This window comes from Rattus norvegicus, chromosome X (genome assembly GCF_036323735.1).
Source record: "Rattus norvegicus strain BN/NHsdMcwi chromosome X, GRCr8, whole genome shotgun sequence".
Classification (NCBI taxonomy): Eukaryota; Metazoa; Chordata; class Mammalia; order Rodentia; family Muridae; genus Rattus; species Rattus norvegicus.
Window position 1 is genome coordinate 58,095,904 of NC_086039.1, and position 11,377 is coordinate 58,107,280.

The 11,377-nt window shown below is 35.0% G+C and overlaps 1 pseudogene; it reads left to right on the forward strand.

The window, feature by feature from the left end:
- Positions 1–2,052: 2,052 nt before the first annotated feature.
- Zdhhc16-ps1 (zinc finger DHHC-type palmitoyltransferase 16, pseudogene 1) lies at positions 2,053–2,607 on the forward strand (annotated as a pseudogene).
- Positions 2,608–11,377: the final 8,770 nt, after the last annotated feature.

Sequence of the window (11,377 nt, forward strand, 5' to 3'; positions counted from 1 at the left end):
TATTTTAAAGGTTAATAATGATTAATTTGGGGTGGGAGCCTTCAGAGATGCTAGACACCCATAAGGCTTCTATGGGAGTAGCTGTCCCTCTTACTGTCATAGCTGAGGACTGTCCCCTCTGAAGTTTAAAGGTTCCAGTGGCTTACTGTCCTCATCATATATGGAGGTACACTATCCTTTCCAGTGGAAACCATTCCTGCAATGGAAGGCAATGTTTTAGGGAGATTAAGATCTGTTGTGTGGAGGGAATTCTGTGGGCATTCATTTCTCCAATGTCCTATCCCTCCACATTTGAAACAGATCCCTTCTCTTTTTACTGCTGCCACAAATGCATGAGCCACAGATGTGATCTCTTTGATGTGATTTCAAGTCTTGGGTTGTCACAATCCACATATAATAGTGCTCCTCATGGAGACCCTGGCAGGCTAGTCTGAATTCAAAAGTCATGCCTTCCCATACACTGGTTTAAGAAGGAGATTTCTGGGTGTGGGTTTGGGTATATTTCTTTCTAAGTTTGTTCTAGTTCTGAGAATAAAATTAGATAGGGGTTCTTCAAGTTTTTGATGTAAACAAAGACCATTTGTATGATTGTAAATAAAGAATTTATGCTGTTTTGTTTTTTTTACAAATATTTCTTTTATGTTGATATTATGAAATAATTATGCCATTTCTCCCTTCTGCTTTCTGTATTTCCCCTCCAATTGCTTCCATATACCCTTACATGTTCTTTTTCAAATTTGTGGCTTCTTTTATCATTAATTTATGTACCTATATGTAATTTATCTGAGTACATGGTGTCTTCATCAATAAGAATATACCTTCTTGGAGGCAACCAAAGTCAATGGCAATAGCTTATAATGCCTTGGACTGATATTCCACACTCTCCTTAACTTTAGTGTATATCAACTCAAAATAAAGCCAGAGATACATAAGTCACAATATGAATAACACAATATCCTTGTCCTAAACATTAATACAAGCATGTACAAATAAAACTTGCTACATTTTCATATTTTCTTATTTATGATTATCAAAATTATCTTTTAAAAATATTTACTTGTTTTTTCTTTTTTACTATGTAAAGAACATAAATTTCACAAAAGAATGGACATTGTTAAATTAAATATGACTTCAAGCATGCTTTGCACAGTGAATTAATTCAGCAAATAGGTCTTTATAATGTCAAGAATAAAATTCTTTGTAAATTTCCTCTAAAAGTACTGAAAATATTTACAAAAATAGTCATAATTAAGTTATAACTCATTAAGTTCTTATAATTTACCACTTTTCCTTTTTTTATAAAAGCAGAATCTGAGCTTTCTAAGCTATGACTGTCTTGCATTATTTTCTACTGGAGTTACCAGCATATTTGGGACAACTGATGCTAATTCTCCTAAAAATTACCATCTGCCTGCTATATCAGTCCAGATGTGACATAGGATATATACATATACTTGCACATATATGCATATGTGTGTATTTAAGATCAAGTGAGAGGAACATGTAAGTGTGCATATACCAACTGTACGCATCTATTTTATAGTATTATAATACAGTTATTTAGTAAATAGATGTGTGTGCGTGTATGTGTGTGTATGTGTGTGTGTTGGAAGAGAGAAAGGAAAAAATGTTCAATTGATATAAGTAATATACCTTTAGTTGCTTCTGAAAAGAGACGAAACCATGAAAGGGAGAAATATTCAGAGTAACATTTGAAGAAACATAAATATATGGAGTGGGGCAGTGGATTCCGTTCTGCTGGCTACCTCTGCGGGCTGAGAGCAATGTTAGATCAGCCTTAGCTCTGCCAAGCCTGGGTCCTGAGCTTAAAGGTGAGGCAGTGAGTGGCTCACAGAGAGACTGGCCCTAATCCAGCTCATCGAGAAGCTGGCAGGAGGCAGAAAGAATGAGCACAGCAAATACTTCGGTGTTATCACATTGGCGAGAGTATCTTTGCTGGCTTCTGTAGAGCTGCCAGCCTTTCTTGTTCTGCATCTCTCCAGGTCATACATTCAGCAAATATTTATGGAATACTTCTATGAGTCAGGAACCATGTGGGGCAAGCAAAATCTTCTATTGGGCCCAGCCTGCCTCTGCCTGCTTCTCCTCCTACTCCTGGGCTACCAGCATCAATGCCCGCCTCTGCTCCAGGGCCTGGCACAGCGCTGGCGTTATGGCAAGGTTTGCCTGCAATCCCTGCTCTACAAGTCCTTTGGGGTCAGTGACACTGGCATACAGGCTGCCTCTGATCCTATCTACTGGCTGGGGGACAGTATGATCTGCTAGTTTGGAGTGGTGTTTGTGGTGCTGGTGATCATGCTGATTGGTTCCATCATGGCCATTGCTTATCTGTATGTTCTGCCCCTCATCGACCGAACCTATTCAACATCATGGCTCTGCTGGCATTTCTTCTATAGTAACTGGAATCTAATCCTCATCATCCTCCATTAATACCAGGCCTTCACCGTTCCTCCTGGATACCCATCCCAGGGCAGGAATGACATTGCTACTGTCTTCATCTCTAAAAAGTGCATTTACCCTAAGCCAGCTCAGACACACACCTGCAGCATCTGTAATAGGTGTGTGCTGAAGATAGATCATCATTGACCCCTGGATAAACAATTGTGTGAGCCATTATAACCATGACTACTTTTCCTTCTGCTTTTTCATATCTCTTGGCTGTGTCTACTGTATCTAAGGAGTTGTGACCTTTTCTGGGAGGCTTATGCTTCCATCGAGACATATCACCAGACTCTACCATGTACCTTCTCCTTTTAAAAAAGGATAACTTTTCCTGGAATTTATGACCATAAAGAGCTATTAGGCTTGCCTTAGAGTACTACACAGTGACAATCAAAAGAAATATTTTGCCATCTCAAAACAAGGTGCAGTGTAGAGAAATTCAAGGATGGATGTCCCTTTCTTCAGGAAAATAAGTTTTAGCTTCAGTCAGGTAATGAGCTCTAGGTCACAGCACTGGGGCTAGACACTATCCCTTTCACTTGGGAAAAGACCTGTCAAGTATGTTGAAATTCTACCTTCTCCATGGGATAAAGACACTAAATAAGCCTATTGCCAAGGTCACTACCATTTTTCACATGCTACAGAAGGAATGAAAATAAAGGTATTTTATTTGTAAAAATAAAATAAAATAAAAAAATAAATGGAGTGCTGGAAAAAGTTATGGGTATATCAGGAACAAAAATTAAGTATATCAAAAAAAGCTCTATATGTATTTGTTCAGAAATGAGTGATGCTATTTTGAAGATGAGGCAAACATTTCAGTGTTAACTGTAGAAAGAACTACTTAAAATTTGGCTAGAGTAGAGGTCCAAGCTGTGAACTGTGATTAGCTAAGCACTTTTCACACTAACATGGGTGTCTAGAAATGCTTACACCTGTAAAATGGCTTATCTTGTGTTGTGTAGCAGTTTCCTCTCATATTAAAACTTTCCACCCTGCAAGGAAGCTACTTAAGAAAAGTAAGTGGCTCAAATAACTTCAGGAAGTCCTTGAAACTGACTATATTCATTAGGTCTCTCTCACACAAGCATGAATAAGAGTTGCTGAGAGTTGCTGTCAGACCACAATAGTTACAAAGACAACTTTGAGAACACACCATTTCCTTGAAAGAAACAGCTGCCTAGAAGACATTTAGACGAACTGGGTCACTTTTGAAAGGACACTTTCCATCTGATTGAGCTGCCTGTAGGCATTTGATTTGCTCCACGTTCCTAGCTTTCATGAGCTGTCACCCATGCTGGATGAACTTCAACAATACAGATGTCTTTGAGTCATTTTTTTTCTCCCACAATTAACCCTTCACCCTTATTCCTACAACTAATCTTAATAAAAGCTCAGTGGTTACCTAAGTTGAACTGTGGTGTTATCCATACTTTGGTCTGTCATGGTTTTTCAATCTGGGTGAATATACTTGTGTGTTGTGTCTTCTCAGGAAATTTTTTTGCACAATATCATGTTAGTTAATTGTATAAACTGCTGGCATATGGTCAAGGGAAAGATTTTATTAAAGATATGAGAGAAAAACAGCCAAAGGCATCTGGAAGAAAAGCCCAAAGCAGAGAGAAAAAGTATACTGATTATGGTTAGCAGATTGGACCTGTGTGAAACAGGAAAGAGACAGAGACAGAAACAGAGAAACAGAGAGATAGAGCAAAGAGACAGAGCCACACAGAAAAAGACACACAGAGACAACAGGGTCATAAGGAGAATAAGTAGCCAGTGGGGAGGGAAAAGCCTGAACATAAGGGAGTTTTGGGCAGTGTAGGGTATAAGAAGAACAAGAATGCTAGCTAGCTTGACTTTGAAATTTGTAACAGGTACTTGTGATACTGAGAGTGAAGGCTAGCATGCACTTTGGTATTATGATAGGCACCACAGATACCCGTTTGTCCCTTCTGCCTATTAGAATTTGGAGAAGTGGGGTTTCCTTTGCAGATGACATTAACCTTCGTCTCAGGGATAATAGCAGTAAGTTCTGGACCTATTCCTTTTCTACCTGGAATCATTACTGTATTATTAGTTGCTATAGTAATTCATGTGTTAAGGAATCCTAGAGTGGACTAAAATAATGTGTGATTATCCAAAATAATGTGTGATTATCTAAGATTGTTGGAAATTGTTAATCAAAGAAAAACTGATAGATTATCATTCTCATGATTAAAATGGTATTTTATGCCAGATCATTCCCTACTTTGTTACTGTCTTTGTTTGTCCCACTATCTATAGTTATTTGATAGAAATATTTCACATAGCACTTCTCTGCAAAGAAGAGAAAGGACAATTTTCTTCAAAACATTTCTTGCAATATTTTAAAAGTCTTCAAGGTAAAGATTGTTCAGGGTTTAATTCTTCATTGATAATAATCAAACCCAGGGCATTGAAGTTTCTATCATCAATCTGCATTCTAAGCACAAGGCATAAAATATGTGTAAAAGATCTTACATATAATATTGCCATTCATGTATTACCATTCATATATATTCACTTTAATATAAATTATGCACTGAAGGATTATGTAACTTAGTAGGTAGAGTGCTTATCTAATGGGTGTGAAATACTAATCTTCATGTCTGTCATTGTATATACTGTGTAGGGTGGCACATCAGGTACTAGGTGCCTAGAGATCAGAAGTTTGTGGTGTTCTGTGGCTACATATTGAGCATCTCATCAACCTAAGCTAATGACAACTTATATTAAAAAGGTGAATAAATTAAATAAAAAGTAAATCTGTGGAAATGAAAGTATTTCAAGAGAATGAATAAGTTCTCCATTTACTCTGCCATTGTGGTGGTTTGAATAGGTATGTTCCACATAGACACTTGTGATTGAATGTTTGGCAAATATGACGTAGCAATATTACGAGGTGAAGGAGGTTTGGTGAAGGAGGTGTGGCCTTGATGGGGGAAGTATGTCACTGGGGAAGCAGGTATTACAGTCTCCTATGATCAAGTTAATGCAAGGGTGGCACATAATTACACACTTTCTACTGCCTATGGATCACAATGTAGAAGCCTCAGCTAGTTGTGCACTGTTATGTTAGTCTTTATATTGTCATGCCTTCTAACATAATAATGGGCTAAAACTGTGAAACTCTAAGACAGTCTCAACTAAATGCTTTCCTTTATAAGAGTTGCCTTGGTCATAGTGTCTCTTCATAGCAATAGAACTCTAACTTACACAGATGTCATTTGTATCTTGTATTTATGAATGTGGAAAGATTAATGTGAAGGTTTTTAAGCCATTTTGTGATCCAAGAAAAAAAATAAATTCAAATTGATTCCTATATTTACCATTGTATGGCCATGTACAGTATGACATGACAATATGAGGAAGGAAAATCCACTGTATTCTGTATTGTGGACTCTAACAATTCAAGAGATTTCTTTTATTCAAATAATGCATCACTGATATTGACAGGTAAATATTCAAAGACTTTCACAGAAAGTAACAAGTAATATAAATAAGGAAGCTATTGCAGTAACACTTTGGAATGTCATTGTTCATATCACAACTTCCCAAGCCATACTAATCACTGAAGAAAACCAGGGCTTGATGAAAAACAGATGAAATAGAACAGGCCTGTGAAACCCATACCCACAACTAAAAAGCTATCTTAAATGTAGTTGGTACTGCACATAGATAAATTAATGCACTTTTCCAAAATTAAATGTCACAACAAAATAATCTGCTTAGTTGGAGCACCAGACATCAATAAAACTATTAATCAATTAATTAAAATAAATGTATATAAGAAATACTCAATTTAATAAAAAAATAAAGGGCTATTAATCTAAGTTTTGACATTTTTGAATAAGCAACCTAACCTTCTCCATACACTTTAAACAACATTTTAATATATCTAATTTGATTTATGCAGTCACTGTTATGGTTTGAATATGCTTATCCCGGGGACTGGCACTATTTGGAGGCATGGCTGTGTTGGAGATTTAGGCATGGGCTTTAAGACCCTCATCCTAGATGCCTGGAAGCCAGTCTTCCTCTAGTGGCCTTCAGATGAAGATGTAGAACTCTATGATCCTTTAGCTGTATGTCTGCCTGGATGCTACTATGCTCCTGCCTTGATGTTAATGGACTGAACCTCTGAATCAGTAAGTCAACTCAAATTAAATGTCATCCTCATAAGAGTTGCCTTGGTCATGGTGTCCGTTCTCTGCAGTAAAACCCTAATTAAAATAGTCACATATCTATAAATAAATCTCTCCTCTGGTTAAATGAGTTCCATGAGGCAAATGTTTCTGTGTGTATTGCTTATCATTGTATCCTTTCTGTCTAAAACAGAATATTACCCATGGGAGATATTCATGTAACAAATGTTAAAAAATAAAATACAATGAATTATGATTATTTTAATTTTCACCCTTCATTGTTAAAATTATTTTACATATCTGTTGTCTAACTTCAACATACTATTATTATGTCAAAATAATGTTCTTTCTTATCAATGTATACAGTAGTATAAACAAATCTATAGTATACTCATTAATTAATTTATAACTTTTCAATCATTTATACCTTCGACAAATTGAGACGTTATTTCAAGGTATTTTATTCCCTTAAACAAATCGTGTTTCCTTGGATGCTGTCACATTTAACATTCACCATACCGAATTTGAGAGGACTTTCATTAAATCGATTTTAAAGGTTTGAATATATAAGTAAATAACCTGGAGTAACCACAAAAACAAGAACTCTCAGCTCTTCCACAACCATATTCACCTGCACACAGTCATGCTTCCTGCTATGATAATAATGGAGTGAAACACTGAAACTATTAACCAGAAACAATTAAATGTTTCCTGTTACAGAAGTTCTTTCTTCATAGTGTTTCTTTATAGCAACAACAACCCTAATTAACCCTACTCCTGGTACCAATTTCTGTCTCTGGGCCAAGAACATTTATACTATCACATTCATTTTATGTTTACTTAAAAATACATATATAATGCCTAGAAGCACACATGTGTGTTCACACACATATGCATGCATGTATGCGTACACTTACACACACACACACACACACACACACAAAGACAAAGAGAGAGATAAAGAGAGTGAGAGAATGAGAGAAAGATAGAAAGAGAGAGAGGATGACATACATTAAACAAAGTTCTTCCAGGTCAAGTGATAATATTCCTAGCCATGTACTATACAGCCATGTATGGGAAACCTCCTTTTGAGTCTTCGCTCAAGAGATTTTTAAGAGACCCCAAAATAATATACACTACTGTTATTGCCCTTGGTTGCTTCACAAAACTTAAAGCTAAGGTTCTATCAATGAAAACAACATGTATTTGAAATAGGAGATAGAAAATTCTAGCTGGAACTAAACTGGAAGCCTCTTCTGTGAAGTATAAAAGCTCAGTGGACTTAAGTCCTTAACACAATATGAAGGAATTCATACCTTATACTAAAACCCTAGGCAACTATATAAAGCTAGTGATGTCATAAACCCTAGAAAAGGACCCACTATTGTAATTTTCCTAAACTAATATAATTTCAAACTGTATTCTAAATATCTTTATACATACAGAGGTGTAGCTATCATATCTCATAAAAGAAGATTCTTTTTGTAGAAGGAAAATGGAATTTAACTACTGCATAATTTCTCAATTCTTCAAAATCAGAGAATAACAGAACACTGAGTGTTGAACCCCAAATGATATATCTAAACACAAATCAGTGAACATCACTGAAGGGGGAACAGAAAAATTTTAAGAGTCAGGAACCAGGATATCTCCTATGATATAGTATTATTTATACTGTGCCAATAAAATTTTAACAATATGGTCACTTTACTTAACTAATGATAATATCTAATGATTACAAATGTGAATGGGAGGGAAATCTCCCAAGCCTACCGAACAACCCTGAAAAAGAGCTACTGACAATTAATGACTCCAGATATGGGAAAATCAGTCTTCTTCAGGGACAAGCACCTAATAGGTCAACTAATTCAAAATGGTCAGTCCCACATACGTATACTTGAGCCACATAAGAGTTTTAGAAATGTATCATGTGTAACATGCATATGCATATTTATACATTAATAGTAACAATAGTAATTAAGAGGTCAATAATTTGAGAGTAAAGCATGGAAGGAGTTAGTAGAGGAGGTGTTTATACAGTACTAACAAACATGTGAAATTATGAAAACAAATAAAACTTTACAGTAAGATCTGAATTGAATATAGACATCAAATTGTCAAAGATTTTCTTCTTGTTTGTGTTTGGTTAGTTAGTTTGTTTGTTTGTTGAGATAAGGTTTCTCTATTACATAGTTATTGCCGCCCTGAAACTCATTCTGCAGACCAGGCTGTCCTTTTATCTCAGAGATACAAACTGCCTCTGCCTGAGATATGAGCCACCATCACGCCCCACACCTGGTAAAGAATTTTTTTTAAGATGCATTTTTCAGATCTATGGAAGTAAAGACATATGATTGGGGAAAAAAAAAGATCTGAATTGAACACTTCCATCCTACAAGTTCTTAATATTGGAAATATATTTTTAAAGTTATTTTACAAATCATCAGAGAAAAGAGCTAACTTTTTTTATTTTGAGGGCTTAAGTCACAGGTTCAAGATAAATAATATTTATGTCAACAATTGACAAAAGGAAAAGCATAACAGTCATTTTAAAAGAATTATTTGATTTTGTGCATGTATAAAGTAACAGAAAATCTGTATTTCAGTATGCTGAATTTTTTAATTTATAAAGAAAATACAATTCAACTGTTAACTGTCAAAAGCAAAAAGAATTGTACAAATTTTGCAGTCAAGCCTTCCGTTTGTCATATCAGAATTATGTTGGTTTCATATATTGGATTAATTTAGTGTATTTAAACCTCTGTACATGCTGCATAAATACAGCCTAAATTTCACCATCTATGATCCTCATGTCACTTTGAAACAAGTTTCAGCAATGAATTCTACCCTCTACTCTGTATTTCTAGTTATTGACCCAATCATAATTTACCTATTAATAATGTTCACTTTTAAATCCTTGCTATTATAGATAGTCATTTATCTAGGTTATTTTCTCTAACATAAGACACTTTGACAGTTAACTCTAGTTTCAGAACCATTTTTATAAAGGTTGAATTGCTGACAGAATTATCTTTACTCAAATTGAATCGATGAACCTTTTGCTTTTCTAATTAGTTATTATAGTGGCTCCTACAGCTTCCTAGAATCGATCTATCCCTCTCTACTGCAAATCTCTGTAGGATGTGGTAATCTTACAATTTTACTTCTGTAACTCTAGCCACCAAGTCTGACTAATCAGTTGTTATAATTCATATCCACAACCATGAACTGTTTTTGGCCATTCTAGACCAAGTATTTAATCACTAATATTCATTGCAAAACTTACCAAGACTGAAGATAATATATCACATACTAATTATCCCCATTTATTTAAACACAGTAAATTATTTTGTGCAAAATATATTATATCTTTTTTCCACTTTGTACACATTTTGGGAAAAGGAGAACATTATTTTTTTAATATTGCTGATCCCTTATAAAGAAATGTTAAATAATGAAGCTACTATCTTATTTAAAATGCTAAAAATAAAGTTTTACAAAAACCAAGAAACGATAGTTTTTGTATTATTTACCTCAAAGTAATTTATTTTAATATGCAATGAAGTTAAATTGGTATTCCAGATTTCTTATATTTTGAACAAGTATAATATCATATATCAATTTTTCAACAAATATTGCTTCGTAATTTTCCTTTGTAGTCAACACTTTCTTCTACTATGAATGCCTAGCAACAATTGATGTATTTTATATTCCTTTGGCTTTGCCATTTTTAGAACATCTTACAAACAGATTGATTAATTCAGAGGTCTTATCCTTTGGCTCTTTTTCAGTTAACCAAACACACTTGAGAGTTATCTGTTGTTTCATGTGTCAGTAAATTATTTTTTTCAGTGCTGCTAAATAGCACATCCATTTACTAGATGAAGGACATTTGGATGTTTACAATACATGGTGATTATACTCAAGCTGTTGTAAACCTCTGCATCCAGGTTTTTGTGGGAACAAGAGTTTTGTCTTTTTTAAGAACAAAAGGGATTTCTTTTCACATAGCATATGTGTGTTTCTCTTTGAAAGACCTTTCTAAAATGGCTTCTGCTTTCTGAAGTGACAATTACCATTTTTTTTTCTTTTTTTTTTTTTTCCGGAGCTGGGGACCGAACCCAGGGCCTTGCGCTTCCTAGGCAAGCGCTCTACCACTGAGCTAAATCCCCAACCCCAACAATTACCATTTAATGTTGGAAGTTCTCTGGGTTCTTTCCCTCAAGTAATATTTTAGTCACTCTAATAAACATATAGCATTACCCAGGGTTCTCTAGAAAGACAGAATTGATATAATATAGACATATTTTATATATAGATTTATTAAATTAGCAAATGCAATACAATTTGAATAATAAAAACAGCTGTGTTGCCTACCAGAGAGGCCTAAAACTCTGCAATTGTTCAGTTATAAAGTCTGGGTGACTTACTAATTACAATCTGGTATTGAAGGCTTGAAGGGTTCTTTTAGAGTCTCTCTTCATCAGTTCTATTGGAAGTCTGTAAATTGTGGATCTTTACAAATCAATTAAGTCACTCAGAACTATTCCTCAACTGAGGCTCCCTGTTAGGGTGACTCTAAGTTGTAACAAGTTGTCCTTTAAAACCAACCATTACACATGTGGATCTGAGTCATTGTGGTTTTAGTTCAAATTTTCCTGATGACTAAATTTATTAAGAATGCTTTCATCAGCTTCCTTACTATCTCCATGTCTTCTTTGGTTATGTTCAAACATTTGCTCTTTTTT